This window comes from Callorhinchus milii, unplaced genomic scaffold (genome assembly GCF_018977255.1).
Source record: "Callorhinchus milii isolate IMCB2004 unplaced genomic scaffold, IMCB_Cmil_1.0 Scaffold14, whole genome shotgun sequence".
Classification (NCBI taxonomy): domain Eukaryota; kingdom Metazoa; phylum Chordata; class Chondrichthyes; order Chimaeriformes; family Callorhinchidae; genus Callorhinchus; species Callorhinchus milii.
The window spans coordinates 2,539,788-2,558,069 of NW_024704755.1; positions in this window are offsets into that span (position 1 = coordinate 2,539,788).

Here is an 18,282-nt window from a genome sequence, read left to right on the forward strand (position 1 = left end):
CCTGGTTGTTAATCGAATGGTGGATTGCTTTCCAAGGGTAATAATCCCTCTCCCTCGCCCCCACGATTGTTTATGGGATACTGCTGTGCGTTTCGCCCCCACAAAATGCACAGTCAATCCACTTTACAGTATATTCCGTGAAGTGCTTTGATTTGTCTCAATGACGTGATAAAGCAATGTATCAATTGCAAGGATTATTATCTTTCCTCACCACCACCTTCAGCTCCCACCACCAGTTTAGGTGCCCATCCAGCACTATGAAGAGCTTTGAGACATCCACCCTATGTGAAAGGTGCTACATAAATGTAAATTGTATTGTATAGAATAGAGTCATAGGATAATAATAATCATTTGGTTTGCTCAGGATTGCCGATTACCGTTTGCTAGTGTGGACAACGATTAAAACAACATAAATCCCCCGAAACAAGCGACAATATCAATTGAACAATTACGCTTAAAACATATTGGTATAAATAAAGCGTGTGACAACCAGTACCGAGATATAAATAACTCCACTTACTGAGGCTGGCGAGTTGTCCCTTCTGCCTCACACGAGAAGATATTTATCATGTCCCACAGCTGCCTGTGACATATCCTCTCTTTATGTCGCTCTGTCCTTTGTTTCCCCTTATTAATTCCCCCCTCCCCCCTCCCTCTCCTCCCGGTTTACACAAATCCTGGCTCGGGGTTTGTACTTGAAATATCATGAATTGTAAAAAAATTGCAGCATCAATTCAGTTTTCTGGTGAAAGCAACAGACGAATAATTTATTTCCTACAAGCCTACAAACACAGCGAGCCAGAGATTGGCAACAAGCGGTTATATATTGGAATAAAGAGAAAATAATAATGAATTTTATTAAAAATAAAAATAACATCAATATTCCTCACTTTTGATACGGCACCTTTCACAACGGGAGGACGTCTCAAAGGGTTTCACAGCAAAGCGTTTCACCCACAAAATAGTACATCTTGTGAATCGCTTTGAGTCGTTTCAACAATGTGATAAGGCGCTACAACAAATGTAATTGACAAGCAGCGCCGATGAAATAAAGGCCACACTGCTATTGTGACAAAAGGGCTCCACGCACAAAGCCAGTTAATATTCCAGGCAACAGAAAAACGAAATAGCGTTGACTGTGCGTAAACACTCTCGGGTCATTAGTTACTGGGTGTCTGGAAGCTCCTGACAGAGTGATGTAGAGGGCAACGTTGCTAACAGGAAACCAACATTGAAGCTTCATTTGTCCATTGCGTGCGATGACAATCAGGAGCTGCTTCCTTCAGTTTCAGAGCCCCTGAGTAACTACGGACAATTACTGATTTAGAACGGCGTGTGGAACAGTGTGAGACACTGGCTTCGGAATAATAATAATAATAATAATCTTTCCATTTGATATAGTAGCTTATCATTGTGGAGTCCTGTAGCATGTTGGTTAGAGCACTCGCCTTACAAGCGAGAGGATTCGGGTTTGTTTTCCTTACTACACATGACTCTGTTTACCTAGCATTAAGTAGGAATCCAGTTACTAGTCGATTAGCAGATCATTTTCCGGAGGTAATAATCCTTGAGAAAAAAATGTGGTCACTCAATCCATGACTGTTTGTGGGACACTACTGTGCGCAATTGGCTGCCATGTTTCACCCACAAAATACAGTCAATTAATTCATTTGACAGTATATTCTGTGAAGCATTTTGAGACGTTTCAATGACACAAGAAGGCGCTACATCAAACGACCACATCCACAAACTCTCTGTGGTACACGATTGAGAGCGGGAACACTGGCTGAACCGTGGTGAAGGGCACAATATAAATGCAAGTTGTTATTGTTGGTGGTTTACCCCACCCTCAGCCACAAAGCCCCGGTGCAGTCTTTCTAATAACTTTCCAATAACTACTCAGACTGAGGTCAACCCCAGGGAACTCTTTTTTTTGGTCATCCGGGTGTCTGACACATGCAGAAACCCACCACTGTTGCTTAAGAGTATCCAAACCAAGCTGAGAATTTCATGTATCCCACTTACATACATGGAAATTCCAGAGAGAGATTGTCAGAACGGAATGCGCACTCTCTCCCTGGATCTTCCCATCCCAATGAGTCACCCAAAAAAGTCACTGAGCCCTCGAGGAAGCAGGAACATGCTCCCAACTTCCTCACCAGCGTTGATCAATGAAGTCTCAGGAATCTGTAACAGGATTTCCTCACGTTGTAATGCCACACTGGCTGATTAATCACTACCCATTTGTTTTGCCCATAACTGAATGAATAATACTACCTTTAAACTTCCCATTGTTTTCTTTTCCACATCAATTGGGGAAGCATCACCCAGATGGAATTTTCTATGTCTCGGCGTAACATGGTCAAAAACAGCTATTTACGTCAGTTCTTAAAAACGAATGGGAGTGGGTTCTGTAGATAATCTTCTCCGAAATGCTGGTGTGAGACTGGCCACTGGGAAATCCACAAGGGAGCACCCTGCAGAGACTTCTGATGATCCTTTGCTGTTCCTTACCTCTTGTGTTCCAACCCTTCCTCCCTCCCTCCCTGTGGGACATTGCCCAGGACCTCCTCCATACTATGGGAACATCACAAGCCACAGTCCAACATTCTCTGGGGTGCTCCAATGCTCCGCCGCTTCAAGCAACTGGCTGTTTGCCAGAGCCTCTGTTGTGATTTGATCCTAATGACTTCCAGTATGCGGATTTCTTGAACAATTACGACCCTTTCATGTTACTCATCCTCGCTGCAGATCGAGATTTCACACGTGATTGAGCAGTTTTCTGCTAGAGACCGTTCCCATTTCATGTGAATTGATGGCAAATTTGCTTAACCGGCCACATGTGTCCCCTTAACTCTCCAGTTCTAATTTGCTGCTTTGAGCCCTGCACTCAGTTAAGATGACACCACTTAGACTTCCCTGTAAGACTATTTTGTCTTAAGATTTAAGCTCCCCGCGGAATTGTGAAACACTTTCAAATTCGATCTTAACTTGGAAACTATATTGTAATTGCAAGGTACGCAGTCACTGCACATTACAGTATATCCTGTGAAATGCTTTGAGATGTGCTCCCAGTGTGAAAGCCGCTATATCAAGGTAAGGATGATTATTATTATTATTGCCCAGCAAGTCCTCACAAACACTCTCTCTTTAGCCTCTTTGGGCAGGGAGACAGCACAGGCAAGCAGGGCAAAGCTGAGTGGTGCAACATACTGCAAACGGCCTTGACCTGAACGACCAATTTTATCAGGGGGGGGATTGTCGGCCAGGACACCAGGAGGAAGAAAATCCCTCACTTTTTCGAATAGAGAGCTTGAAGACAGTGGCCCTTTAAGTGTATCCATCAAACATGGGACAAAAATATTTAGGGAAACAAAGTATTCAGTGGGGTTGAGTCACGACAAACAAGGAAAGCCAATAGATTCTGGAAAATGCCCATATTTGGATAACTTCTGACCCTGGATGTTAAAGGCCACTTGCTGGCTATGACTCATCGGATTGGTACCCGTTTACCAGCATTTGAGACAACACGAGGAGCTCTGCTGTGTCATTGTGGCTGCAACCTCATGTCAGCAGCGCAGTCCACTTCAAACTCAGCGGTTAAGTCATATAAGCCTTGATAGCTTCCTGTAGCGATACAACATCCAAACAACATGATAGTCACTACTTTACATCACTTAATATCCTGTTAGAAACAGTATATCGAGAAGTGGAAGCCAAAGTCGGGTGGCGGTTTACCCGACTCAGGACTGGGTTGGATTGATTCATAGAAATCATAGAAATTTGCAGGAAAGAAGGAGGTCACTTGGTCCATTCAAACCCTGCCAGCCTCTCTATTCATTCAGTCCCCACTACCCTGTCATATACTCCTTCTCCTTCAAGTCTCTATCGTTCATGACCTGCCTACTTTCCTCTTGAAACCAACTATGGATTCTACCTCTACTACCGTACTTGACAGCGTATTCCAGGTCCCAACAACTCTCTGAGTGCAACAAACCTAAGTGTCAATTATTTCTGATTGTTCCTGTGCTCACTTGAATCCTCGCTTTTTTCTTTGATCAGTTGGGTGGCTGACACACACGGAAACCATGTTTAAGAGTGTCCAAAACAGACAGAGTTCCATATACACATGGAGTTTCCCTTCGCCTGGAATGGAGTGAGCACATCCTCTCTGTTCCCCAGACAGACAGCTGCACTCTGCTCACCTAATCCGGGAAACTATTCTGCACAGGTTGGCAATTTTTTTTTAACAGGTTTGATAGCTGGCTCACCCCTAATCACTTTGGTCTTTGTTTGAGAGAGGAATAAACCATTAAAATTGGTCATTGACTTCATTGCTGTGTGCAAATTGGCTGTCGTGCTTACCTACAAATACGGAGTCACTACACTTCACGGTAACATCCCATGAAGCGCTTTAAGGCGTCTGAACGACATGAACAGAACGTGATATCAAGTGAAGGATTAGCTGTGAGATCAAAGTAAGGTCAACTCGGGCTTTGGCTCATTGCTCCATCTACCATCAACGATTCCGGCTTTAATAAACCCCAATTTATCTTGGTAGCCAAAAGAGTTTGTGCTTCGGTTCTTTTGAAGTGAACATTGTTTTGACGGATGCTTTTGAAGCTGTAACTGTTTCTGAGAAACCCAATGTTAAGTATGTGTATGTAGGATGGAGGCCAATGCTAAGACAGTGAGACTATATATGGAAACCCAGAGTTGAAAGCGTAATAAGGGGAGAACGGCTGGAGGAGTGGGACAGGGTGACAGCAAGACTTTGTGATGCTTGAGTCTAGTCGTAGTCGTAATGATGACTGATGTGGAAGAATCGATTGCTAAACTGAAAATTACGAGCGGGGGAGTAAAATAATGATTAATTTATCTAGTGGCGTGGGAGTAGATTTGTGATGTCTTTTTTTTGTTGATTTGAAATGTTCTCATTGCTTAATCCAAATATTTATCGCATATTGAGCAGCCTCATCGATTCAACATCAAACGATCCAGCACCGCCGGGTTAGAAAGGCAACAATAGACCAGAAACTAAAGAGGGTGCGGAAGTGGGGAAGAGGCCGGGGAGAGATGGCCAAGGTAGGAAGGAGTGAGACTGGGAGAAGGAATTTGACACATTTTACGTTCTTTGAAATGTAGGAATAATAATAATCCTTGCCCTTGATACAACCCAATATCACGTCGTCAAGATGTCTCAAAGCGCTTTGAAGGATTTTACTGTGAGGTGCTGTTGACTGTGCATTTGTGGGCAAACACGACAGTCAATTTGCATACAACAATGACCCACAAATGGTATTGAAGTGAGGGACCGATTTTATCTGGAGGATTGTTGGCCAGGACACCAGGAGAAACTCTTCTTTTTTCGAGTAACGCCATGGGATCTTCAACATCCACCTGAACAGGCAGGCTGGACCTTAGTTTAACGTCTCATCCGAAGAACGGCTTCTCCAATAAAGCAGTGCTCCCGCAGTGCTGGATGATCAGCTCAAAAAAACATGGAATAAGTGCCCAGATTTCCCTAAATCCTAAGGACAAAACATGAATTGTTACATTGTGATTTAATTTGGAGTCGTAAAGCGGAAAAAGTTGTTAAGAGCGATTTCACAGCAATACTTCCACTGAAATGTTACATTACAAACATCAGCTGCCCTGTCTCCTGACAGATATCATTTAACAGCTCAATTTATTATTTCCGATATGTAAATTGCCAATCCCAAATCAAATTTGCTTTTAAAATATAATTTACTTCCTTCAGGAGGGCCCCATTTCAAGTGAGCCAAAATGCTAAATTGGGTTCAGAGGATTAGACAACATGCACTAGAATGTGTTTTATTTTTCTTGGCTATAAACATGGCATTTGTTTAGATGGTGATGCATAGCTTGTCATGCAAATTAAACTGATGTATTGCAGAACTTTAACACAGGTGTCCTAGGTCAGTGGCCAAGCACCAGGAAAGTGTGTAAAAAGAATCCCAGGGTCTCAGGATGTGGTCAGGCAACTCTTTATCCCAGAGCACAAATACTGTCTTCCCAAACTACATCTTGCAAATTGACCATAAGCACACTTGTTTGGGGAAAAAAACTACCCACTCCCCTGACCTCAGCATCTTGTTGAGCCACGTAATGCCATTGCTTTGCTGTTGCTTACACTGACGGGCTCCGCGGTTGTATCGTTTACGTCAGATGGCGTGCTACTGGTGAAGCCATTTGTGGCCTCGCTTGCACAGAGGAGTGGGTGGATTAAATTTAAGGCAGACAAATGACTTCCTTTGAATTGGCAGGACCGGGGGGAGAGGGAAGTGGACGGCAATGGAACGAATGTTTGTTGGCGACGACAAAACAGGACATAGGCCCAGAGAGCACTCCAATACACGGCAATCCTGCCAAATCCTGCTACTCAGTACCAAAATTGCGGATATTACAATAAAGTTAATTTTTACTAAAAAAATTTATTTTTTCGAACAGGGTCTTTCACATCAGGAGGATGTCACAAAGCACTTCACAAGATATACTGTTCTGTAAAATGCAGCGACTGTGTGTTTTGTGGGCGAACGTGGCAGCCAAGTTGCACACACTGATGTCCTGCAAACAGTCGTGATGTGAATGAACAATTTTATTTCATTTCAATATTATATATGAAATGTTGCTAGAAGTTGATTAAAAACTTGGGCAGTTCTCGCAGCACAAAACCCCCTTTGATAATGTCAAACACATATACAGTTCTCTCTGAAGGGAGCCCTCCGAAGTGTTGAAAGCACCGTCAGGGCAAAGAAAAAGCAAACAAATAAAATGTCTTTAAATTGATAAGAAAATTAATAGCGTGTTAACATGGCAATATCAATATTTTAATTGAAAATATTTTTTCAGTAATGTTAGGATATGTTAGAGTGGCGCTCTCAGATTCAAATCCTGCAATTTCATACCACCTTTACATTAATAATACAGTCAATTCACTTTACAATATATTCCGGTAGGCGCTCTGAGATATCCCAAAGATGTGATAAGGTGCAGTATGATAAATAATAAATAATTACTTGCAGTAATAAATAAAACGCACGCAGAACCAACAATCAGGGGGTATGGGGGGGGAAGGGAAGCCGCTTAAATAACCGAATTCTCGCTAAAACATGTGGAAGAGCGATCCATTTGAAAGAAAGATCATTATTGGTGGTGAATTCTCAGACGATTTGGAATCTCCGCCCCCCCCCCAACCCCACCCCCAGCTGAGTCCTAATCCAGTGCGTCTGAATAGAACAGTGGGGGAAAAGGGAGAAAAATGTCTGTCTGGCTCTATCTCTACTCCATCATGCAGAAATTATTTACAGGTCTGTTTGCTGTTATCAGTGAGCTGCAGCAGATAGGGTCTCTGTATCTGACTGATGCTGCAAAGGTTATCAGCAACTGGACAGCAGTGCCCTTTACCAGAACTGCAGGGATGGGGCTCGGTGTCAGAGGTTAACAGCCACACCACCCTGGAGCACAACACACCAAAATCACCCTGTTCCTCTTCAGAACCTCGTTTTACAATTACAAACCAGTAACGGGTTCCGATCGCACCATTCGATGCTGTATTATGTCAGGATTTTGCCCACGTTTTGTCCACAAATACACAGTCAATCCGCTTTACAATATATCCTGTGAAACTCAACGATGTGCTATAAAGCGCTATATCAATGATAATGATCCTTACATTTGATTTAGCGCCTTATCATGTCTGCAAAACCTCTCAAAGCGCTTCACAGAATATTCTGTTAAGTAAATTGACACTATCCGTTGTGGACGAAATGATATCAAATGCAAGGATTATTATTTTTATTGTTGTCGGATTTGTCCAGATCCATGTAAGAGATAAGAAAAACCTTCACTCATTCTCAGAAACAGTTAAAGTCATAACCTATGAAAAAAAAGCAAACAAGTGTATAGAAAATGAAACCCAAAATAGGGAATTTTGATTCCGCCATAAACAGCCTATATTTATCAAGTGTAAATATTACCAAAGGTGAATATTCGTTCTTCTATATCCCTCACTTGACACATATGCCAGCACAGTACTGACTGTGTTGCAAATCACACGTTTAACGGTGTTTTCACTGGTGGCAAGTCATGTAAGCCATAAAGACTTTCCGTTTCTATCAAACAACGCTTATAAGTCGCTGCAGTTAGCAGTTTCCAAACCATAACACAGCTCTGCCTCACAACGGGGATCCAAGAGCAAATCCCCATTACAAATCCTCTGGCAAAGCTCGCAAATTAAAAACCCTCTCTCGCTTTCAAAAGTTATTTCACCGCCACTGGTGGTGGGCAATTTGAGGAAATGTGCCCTATGTGCAACAATTTTTAAAAAATGACCACTATTAATTACCAACAAATCACAGCATTTTAATCATTGGGCTTAAAAATGACTCCCTTAATGGGCCGCTGTAGGATACTTCAAATTTTGACATACACAGCATGTTGAATGGCTCCCGAGTTAATACTGCAGTGAAATGCCTCTTTACTAAGATTCACTTTGTGGTACTGTCAGCCTGGCTCACTTGGTAGTGCTCTTGTCTTCGAGTCAGAAGGTTGTGGATTCAAGCCCCTACATCGGGACTTTGAATTTATAACAGAGCCAATCATTCCCCCACCATCCACCCACTCGGCGGTCCAGAATTTGCTGAGTGGTGGGGAGGTGAGTGGCTCTGTTATGACTTCAATTTTGCTGATACGCTTCTATTTTAGTTCCAAAAATCTTACAGAGTCCAAGGAGCTGACGTGACGGTGGCATTTGTAAGTTGTCCTTTTATTTGCCCTGACGGGACTAATTTCTTGTAAATGGGATGATATGACCTTTATATTTCCCATGCGTCATCATAACAATTCATTGCGACAACAATGTTTAACTCAGACTCACCAAAGCATTAGGCGATTTAAGCGTCTGGTTCGAACACCAGCTGTTCCAAAAAAACAACAGTAACTCACATAGGAGATCTTCTCAAAGCACTTTACATAATAATAATAATAATCCTTGCATTTGATACAGTGCCTTATCATGTCTTTGAGACGTCTCAAAGTGCTTCACAGAATATACTGTAAAGTGAATTGACTGTGTATTTTGTGGGCCAAGTGAGAGCGTTAGGCAAACGAGGGCTGAAGGAACAGTCAGAGAGAGAAGCAGAGAGCAGCAAAACCCCTCGTGCATTGCGTTTGGCACCTCCTGCTTGGATTACTCAAACGCACTCCTCGCCGGTCTCTCCAGCTCCATTGTTCAAAAGATCCAGCTCGTTCAGAACTCTGCCGCCGGCATACTGACCCGGACCAAACTCCGTACCCACATCTCATCAGTTCTGGCCACTGGCTCCCCATCACTGAACAGATCGACTTCAAGGTCCTCACACCCGTGTTCAAATCCTTTCACTCTCTGGCAGCTCACTGCCTCCCCGACCTCCTCACTCCTCAATCCACAACCCGGTGCCTTCGCTCGACTGTCACCGGCCTCCTGCTCGCCTCTCGCACCCTCCGCCCCACCATCAGAGGTTGCGTTTTCAGCCACTACACCCCGAAATTCTGGAACACTGTCCCTCAATCACTCCGTCCTGCCCCCTCTCTCCCCTTTTTCAAGTCCCGCTTGAAAAGCTTCCTCTTCGACCGTGCTTACGGCCACCTCCTCCCCACCTGGCTCGGAGCCGGGCTCCGCCGCTGCTTAGCGCTCTGAGACTCTACCTGCGTAGAGGGCGCTGTATCAGTGCAAGTTGTTGTTGTTGTTATTGAGAAGGAGGGTGCCGAGTAGAGAGATAATCAGGCCCAATCCTTTCATCACCCACCATCTTCACACTGGGAATGAACGTTCAGTTTAAAGAAAGAGAAGCAAACGTTGTCTTATCATGAGTCGTGTCAAACACAGCGACTGATTTTTGTCCCGTTCATGTGCTTGCGGTTACATTTTCATTCAGAGGTCATTGGGGTTTGCGTGCGGACACAGGAGCTCGTCAAAGCTCACGAGGTGAACGAGGAAGTGAAACTGTCACTTGGAGACACACAAACAACAACAACAACTTGCATTTATATAGAGCCCTTCACGTGGGGTAGACTCTCGGAGTGGTTTACTTAACACGGGACTTAATGGCTCAGACAGATGTTACCTAATCGCGCAGGGTGTTTGACCAGATATTCGGGAGAAAGGTGATGAAATAGAAGAGACTTGGAAACTGACTGGCATCACCAGCCAATCCCACAAAACACACAGTCACTCCGCTTTAAAGTGCATCACCTTGAGAAGGTCCTCTCGATGTGAAAGACGCTGAATCAACTGTAAAAGGCACATCATCTTCCTGCAAGAAGGGATTTCTATTCGCTTACCGATGTGGGCTTTAAACAAAACACTTACAAGGAGGCAGGGTGGACAACCTTTTAACGATTAACATTAAACACATGAAATCTCCTGGGAATCAGCCCTTCAACAGTTAAAAGAAACGGGCTGGAAGAGACGCCAAGCTGAGGCCCAGTGTAGCTTGTTGATTCCAAGGCTGGCTCATGTTACACCCAAACCGCAAAGCCGTGTCTCACAGGACAGTGATATGTTCCAAATGTCACCCGCTGCCCTTGCGTCATGGGCTCTGTGATCTTGTGGCAGTGCTTGTGATCTCTGGCATGTCACCAGGTTACATTGTGCGCTCCGTCACAACAAAGAAACAGGCATGACCAGAGCCATAGAGTCATGGTGCAAACGTCCAGGCCGCTTGATGAGGTTTCCTTTATATGTGACTCATACCGCAACCATGTTATGGCTCGATGGGACCTTGGGAAACCGGACGGTCGATGCAGAATCACAATCTTCCTATAGTGGGCACTGAGATTGCCAGAAATTCGTGCAAGTTACATTTAACGACGACAACAACAAATTGTATTCCTACAATGCCTTTCAGGTCGGGAGGGGTCGTCCAAAGGCGCTGGACAATGAGGGGTTTTGCACCCGAGCTGCGGGTTAGGATTAGAGAGGGGTGGAGGGCAAGAGGGGTGGAGGAAGGAAGCTGACCTCTAAACTTAATTTAAGAAATTTAAATTACGTTTAATTTTAGAAAGTGTTTGGTGAGATGATCGAAAATTCCTGATACTTTCGATGAGATCATGCTCACATCAGATCCATTACGAAATGTTGCATTTGAGGCTTATGCAAACCCACAGTCACTGCACTGCACAGGAATCTCCGCCGAGCGCTTTGAGATGTTTCGGCACAATGAGGAACTAACTGCGTGTCGGCCTGGCTCAGTTAGTTGCACTCTTGCTTCAGAGTCAGGAGGTTGTGGGTTCAATCCGCACGTCAAGGCTTTGAACTCAAATAGCGCTGCATCAGAGGCTGACACGACAGGTTAAGCGCTCTGGGAACCTGCCCTGCGAGAGGGGCTCCATATATGCAAGTTGTTGTTGTTGTTGTCTATTTGTACATTTATACACCTGAAGACATACCTGCCTGCAGTGACAGAGAGAGAGATTTTATCCCATTTCTCTGTACGAATGCAATAGGCCTTTCACTCCTACTATTGTTCACTGGGCACTCACTGAAGTGCACATCAGTTGTAATACAAAGTGCTTGATCCCCAGGGACCACGTTATAATAAATGGAGCGTGTAGGACATCTCCTGCAATAGTGTCTCTGTATACAGGCACGGAGAGGGGGAAGGGGGTTGGGTGGCTGTCAAGGGGACAGTGTAACAACCATTAGCATTTATACTCCGCCTTTCATGTGGGGTAACATCTCCAAGAGCTTTAACAGCACCACGATAAGAGCAGCTCAACACTTTGTCATGGCTTCATCTGAAAAAATTGGCTACGTAGATTCCGCTGTTAGATTTTAATCTCATTTTGCCTGGTCCGCGCCACTTTTAAGTTAACTTTCCCGTCACTGCAAGCTAAACTTGTGGTGCGATGAAGTGCTAACTCGTTACTGGGGAAGGACTGCAGGGGAACTCTCAAAGCAGCATCTTGCTGATTATTCCATGGATTCGATTTGCCCCCCAATTATGGACTGACCTGCCCTTTAATTCAATTAAACCAGCGGCCGATTATTAAAGTTTGCGGCACTTCATACCTTGTGCTAATTAACACAAGGAGCCAGTTACAAAACACCGCAGACTTTAATCTGCTATTTTTCTCATCTCTTGCCTCCCAGAGTCTGATGTGTTTTCCCCTTTCGCCTCCTGAATTTCCAAATTTCCTGCGGTCATTTCATTAAAAGAAAAACCCAAATAATTTCTATTTAATTTTTAAGAACCACAAAATATATCTTTCTCTCCACCGGAGAGAGGCACAAGTCTTCTTGATCGTTCTTTGGGTGTGAAACAGTAAGTCGTCGCGAAAGGGTTAATTGTATTGGGCACAACTAGATATCAGGTATCATGTATGTTCTGCCACCTCTAATAACACACTAATCACAAAGAGGACATACAACAGCCTTGTTCTATTCTTATAACGATCCTGTTGAAATCCCTACATCTCTCTCAGGAATTCTGTTCTACTTATAGATAAGTAGCGTCTCCGCTTACAATCACAGCCTCAGTGGCTGACTTGTCGGTCACCAACAGAAGTAAATTAAGTTTAATACTCTAATTTGCTACAACCACTCCCATGTAATGCAGTCCAGATGGACCGATACACTACCTATACGTTGGTGGTAATGAATTCTGCCTGGAATCCCTGACAAAGCTTGTTGGGAGTGCATTGATGTCAACCTTCAGCGACGTGGGGAATCGGCTATTTTTAGCCGTGACCCTCACACGTCTGATGCCTTTTATCGACTCATTTAATCAGAGCAGCTTTTCTGCTGCCTTTAAGCATTACTCCTGTTATACTGTACTTAGCAAGTGAGCTCTCTCTCGTTCCCCCCCACCCCCCTCTCTCTGTCTGTCTTAGCTTTCCTCTTTCTACCACCCCCGAACAAATTTACTCAGTGAAATACGGCATCTGGTTTTGTGTCAAAGCTTATACACTTGCTTGGCAATCGAAAACAGGGCTCGACTGAGAACAAGCAGCTTTGCAAATGCAGACTAACTAATTAACCTGCATCTGGAACCAATTAAACATGGAGTCACCGGCACATGGGAACTGGTGTCCTTATCACACAAGACCAGTTGCAAGGATGAGTGAGGAGAATACTACTGGAACTTTGAAACAATGATATTAGGTTAGATTTGACACAAAACACACATACACACACACTAAGGGCTCGGCTTTGGGAATTAGTTACAGTATCTGATGTGGTGTTAACGCAATATGAAGATAGGCAATTTTTTTTAACTGCGTCACAATAATATGATTAATAATCGTTGCATTTACATCCAGTATATTCTGTGAAACGCTTTGAGACGTCTGGGAGACGTGGTAAGGTGCTATATCAAAATGCAAGGATTATTATTTATTTGATATAGCGTCTTAACATGTCATTGACATGTCTCGAAGGGCTTCAAGAATATATTTTATATTGTGTGAGTGAAACATGGCAGCCATTGTGCACAGCCGTGTCCCAGTCGTGGATTGTGTGACCAATTATTATTTTTTTGTTGGAGGGATTATTATCCCCCGGAAAGCGATCCGCCAGTTGACTAACAACCGGATTCCTACTTGCTGCTAGAGGCATGTTGAGTAAGGAAAGTTATTTAAGGTTTCACCCTAACCGGGAATGGAACCAGGATCCTCGTGCTTGCGAGGCGAGCTCGCTCACCACGACTGCGCCACAGGACCCCACCATGACCACCACACTGGTCTCTCATATTTGTTTCTCTGGCTGTGCTATTTCGGAGAGACCTTTCGCCATGTCCTTGGCAGGACAGTTTGTTTCGCCCGCTCAGAGTCCACACTTCACAGCTCTGGGCTCGAGGCCTGACCACCCATCAGAGCAGGCCGTCCAAAATAGCATTCGCCGGGGCCAAATATTCCGGGACAATATTTGAAAAAAATCTTAATTTAAAAAACAAGCCAGCAAGAAAAAAAACTGTTACTTCTCCGGGTGTTTATTAACTGTCTCTGGTACAACCGGACACAGGTCGCGAGGGAGTACTTGCCTATTACATCGTTGCCCTTTCACATTCCTTGTTATCTGTGCCGTGGGACAAGCCAGAGATGCTTCTCAGTCTCTCAATAGTCCTGTCATCTGTGTAAAGCCCGGCATCATTCATAGGCACAGCACTACTGATTGAGTCCATTCACATCTAATTACAAGTGCATTACCTAGTGACTTCTTGATGCTAAGCTTTCACTCTAATTACATCTGGTATGCCTGGCTGGTCACAAAGGACATCTCCCTAGTTAACCAGCTAATACTCGAGTCCAGGAGCCAGTGAAAAAAACTTTCTTGTCACCCTTCCTTCACACTCCGACTTTTGCAAGTCATTTTAACAAACATGGATGACTGAATCTTTACTCCACATGCTTCCGTTTACCTAGCAGTAAGTAGGAACCCAGTTGTTAAGTCAATTGGCAGATCACTTTCCGGGGGTAATAATCCCCTTTCAAAAAAATGTGGTCACTCAATCTGCGACTATTTGTGGGACACGACTGTGTGCAATTGGCTGCCACGTTTCACCCACAAAAATATAGTCAATCCACTTTACAGTATATTCTGTGAAGCGCTTTGAGACGTCTCAATGACATGATAAGGCGCTGTATGAAATGCAAGGATTGTTTTATTATGATGAATGTCCCCTACTCTGCCCAGCAAGTCACCAAATTGTTTTAAATAGCCCAAAGCAAGCACATGCTAATCAAACCCCTTCCCCCTCCTCTTTGAACCCTATTCAGATTAGATTTATAATCATCTGTAAACATGTAAAAGGCAAGATAAAGCATATTATCACATTAGTACATGAATATGGTGACAGATTATGCAGTGATAAGATAATAATGAAAATATCCAGATCCTTTCTTCTCTTGGACCTGGAATGAGTGAAAAGCCCCATTTACTTTTACCCTAAAATGTCCTGGCGTTTTCTGAACTTTTTGTTTTTGGAAGCAAAAAAAAGTTAATACGCTCATTGAAATGTTGCCAACCTGAAGGTGCTTTTTCGCTGGAGAAATTTACACTGAAAATGGTTCACACATTCTAAGTGCAACCTGAGTCAGAGAGACTTGGAAGTGATTCCAAAGCTCTCTTGCCAATGAAAACAGAGGGAATTAAATCTCCGACTGAAGGGTGTGAGCCTCTCAATATATTAGGGCTTTTTTTTTGGAAAGAAGAAGAAAAAAGAAAACTTGCTGTTTAAGGGACCAAACAAATCTTAACATTTAATCACAGCTTGTAACCCTGATCCGTGCTGAATTCTCCAGGGGAGTTAGAATTGGCCTCGGGCAGTGGGCTAAGGAGGGGGTAATACATCATCCAGGATTCCAGTTTGCAATTGCCTGTTTAGAGAAAGAACCCCCTTATCCTTTTGCCCCCCACCGCTTTCCCCATCCCCAACCCCCCCGTGAATATTAATCAGACCCAAAATTCCACCTAATCTTAGCCTGCAAGACTATCTTGTTTTAATATTAAAGATACCAATAATTTGCACCTCTACAGCACTGCATTGGAGTGTGAGCGTAGACTATGTGCTCAAAGTCCTGACGTGGGGCTTGAACTCACAATCTTCTGACTCAAGAGGCAAGAATGCTACCGACTGAGCCAGGCTGACATACATTGAGTCATACAGGGACTGCTCTACCTCATTCAAGGGACAGTGGGTTGGAGTTGGTCACCTGTCTGCATTCGATGCCTGGGAATGGTATTCAGAGCAAGACATTTCCAAGAGTAAATGACTTGAAGATATAAAGCATATTCAGCTTGAATACTTCAAAGGCCATTGCATTCTCTCGAGTGCTGAACTTACTTATGCTTCTGAGAATCATGTACTAAAACTGTAATCTGTAATCCTGTCAGTTGTTTGGGCTTTAGCAACAGCAGGTCCATTCAATAAGTGCTTCGTTGCTACAGGAAGGTCAATCAATGCTTGCTTACCACTCGTCCACTTGACTTATTAAGAACTACAAGTACACTGGGTTTGATTTTACATTTGCCAGTAATAATCGTTCTTCAAAGCAAACTGAAGTCTTAGCATTGCGAGAGTCTCACAATAATAATAATAATAATAATAATAATAATAATAATCCTTGCATTTGATATAGCGCTTTTCACATCTTCTTTTCACAATGCTAAGATTTGGTGAAATTTCAGACCCGGTGATTGATTATGCGGAATCGTGACAGGACAATACAATAATAATCAATCAATTCACTTTCCAGTATATTCTGTGAAACGCTTTGAAACGTCTCGACGACATGATAAGGCGCTATATCAAATGCAAGGATTATTCATTATTAAATTGTCTTTACAGAAACATCCAATTAGAAAATCAACCATCACGATGGAAAGCTTAAAGGTTGAAGTGACAAGTAGCTAAGGTCATTTTTTTTGCAGGAGGATTTAATAAGATTATCTCAGTAACATTCTTTTTTTCTTCAATTTTTTTTTCTGAGGTACAGTTTTGTCACCGGTCACTGCTGGCGATCTGAATAACTGGCATTTTATTTCACACACAGAAAGATCTGCTGGACTAAATTAGCTTCTTATTTGCCATGGAAAAGGTATATGAAAATTACTGTTACCTGATTCAAAGAGGAAAAGGCTTGGAAATCATGAATCAATAAACTGCTACAAAAATACACTGCTGCATTTTTAATAGCACCATTTATTCGACGTGAAATATTTTGGCTTCCTTCAAATCCTGTCACAGTCCCCTCAGGCTCTCGACCACAGAAACTTGTTATTTGTCCAGCAAAAAGAGATATTTATTTAGAAAAGTTATTAAAAAAATAAGCAGTGTATCAGTGAGAACACTTTTTTAAAAAAAATATACATTTGATATTTTTTATTACATCCGATAGGGGTGTTAAGTAGACAACATTATGTGCCTGTTGGAGTGCGTTAATAACTGAACAAAGTATTGACGACAAATATGAGGAAACAGATAAAAATTTATGCCCACAGCCATAATAAACTAGTAAAATTACTAAAATTATGCTGTACAAAAATTATTCTTTTCACAAGTGAATTTCACCCTTCCCAATCAAGCATGGGTAGGTAAGCAGTAAAATGATGAAGCATTAAGAACATCCTCTTGTTGGTAAAAATAGTAGTAAAAAAAACCTGGTGAGTTGTTCCCTATTGCTGAACTCTTGGCCCACATGGCAGAATGTAAAACACTCAGTCCATAGACCATATGGGTAGTGATTATTCAAACCTCGCTCACAGTATGTTTGACTCAGCATGGAAACTAATTGCTCAGGATATAGAAGCAGATCAGAGTCTGTACAGAAATCCAATGACAAATGAGCAGTGCCTCTTGGTATCTTAATACTGTACTCAGTTCAGGAAAGACCACCCTGTATACCTCAACGGTTCCCAGCCCACAAAGAGAGTCCTGCTCAAGGCTGGATCATTACTTTATCACGTGATCATAAATTCCCCATCAAAGGGATTAGATCATAAACTCCCAAGCGTAGGGAATTTCTCCTGGTGTCCTGGCCAGCAATTCCCCAGATAAAATTGATCATTCAGTTCATTGGCTGCTTGTGGGACATTGCTGTGCGAAAATCGCCTGCTGTGTTTACCTACAAAATACGCAGTCACTACACTACACTTGAGAAGCGCTTTGAGACGTTCTGTTGACATGAAAGACTCTGCGTGAAATGCAAGGATTATTATTACCATCATCATAATCAGTGATCTTTTTATCTTGAACTATTCATTCTCAGAACTTACAAGTAGCTAAAAAAATGCAGATATTTCACAGTGTGCCCGGGGTTAGAAATTGCTGTGCAGTTCAGCAAAAAAAATAGATTGCATTGCCAGATACCCTTTCGTTACTCACTTCCAAAATGTGATTAGTTTCCACAGCCCTGATTTCTCATACAGTTTTATTTAAATCCATTCTAAACCATGACATTGCTGTTCAGTTAGTGGAGTAAAGAGTAGAGTTTGCGGTGTGCGATTGGTGTCACCAGCGATGTTGCAATGTCAGCTCTCTATAAACCAGCAATGGGATTTGGATGCTCTAGTCTCGCTGAGCTTTGCTGCTTTTGTTGAAAGTCTTTGTATCCGAGTCTTACCTGGTAACCAAATCCAAACCTCAGTGGTATGCTCAGTGTTCCTCTTCACAGTAAACGTGGCTTCCAGTCCCAGGTCACAAGGCGATGTTCTCTGAAGAGGTGGAGCACTTGGTGGTGGTGAAGTTTTCTGCCAGAACAATCAATGGGTCTAGAGAGGGC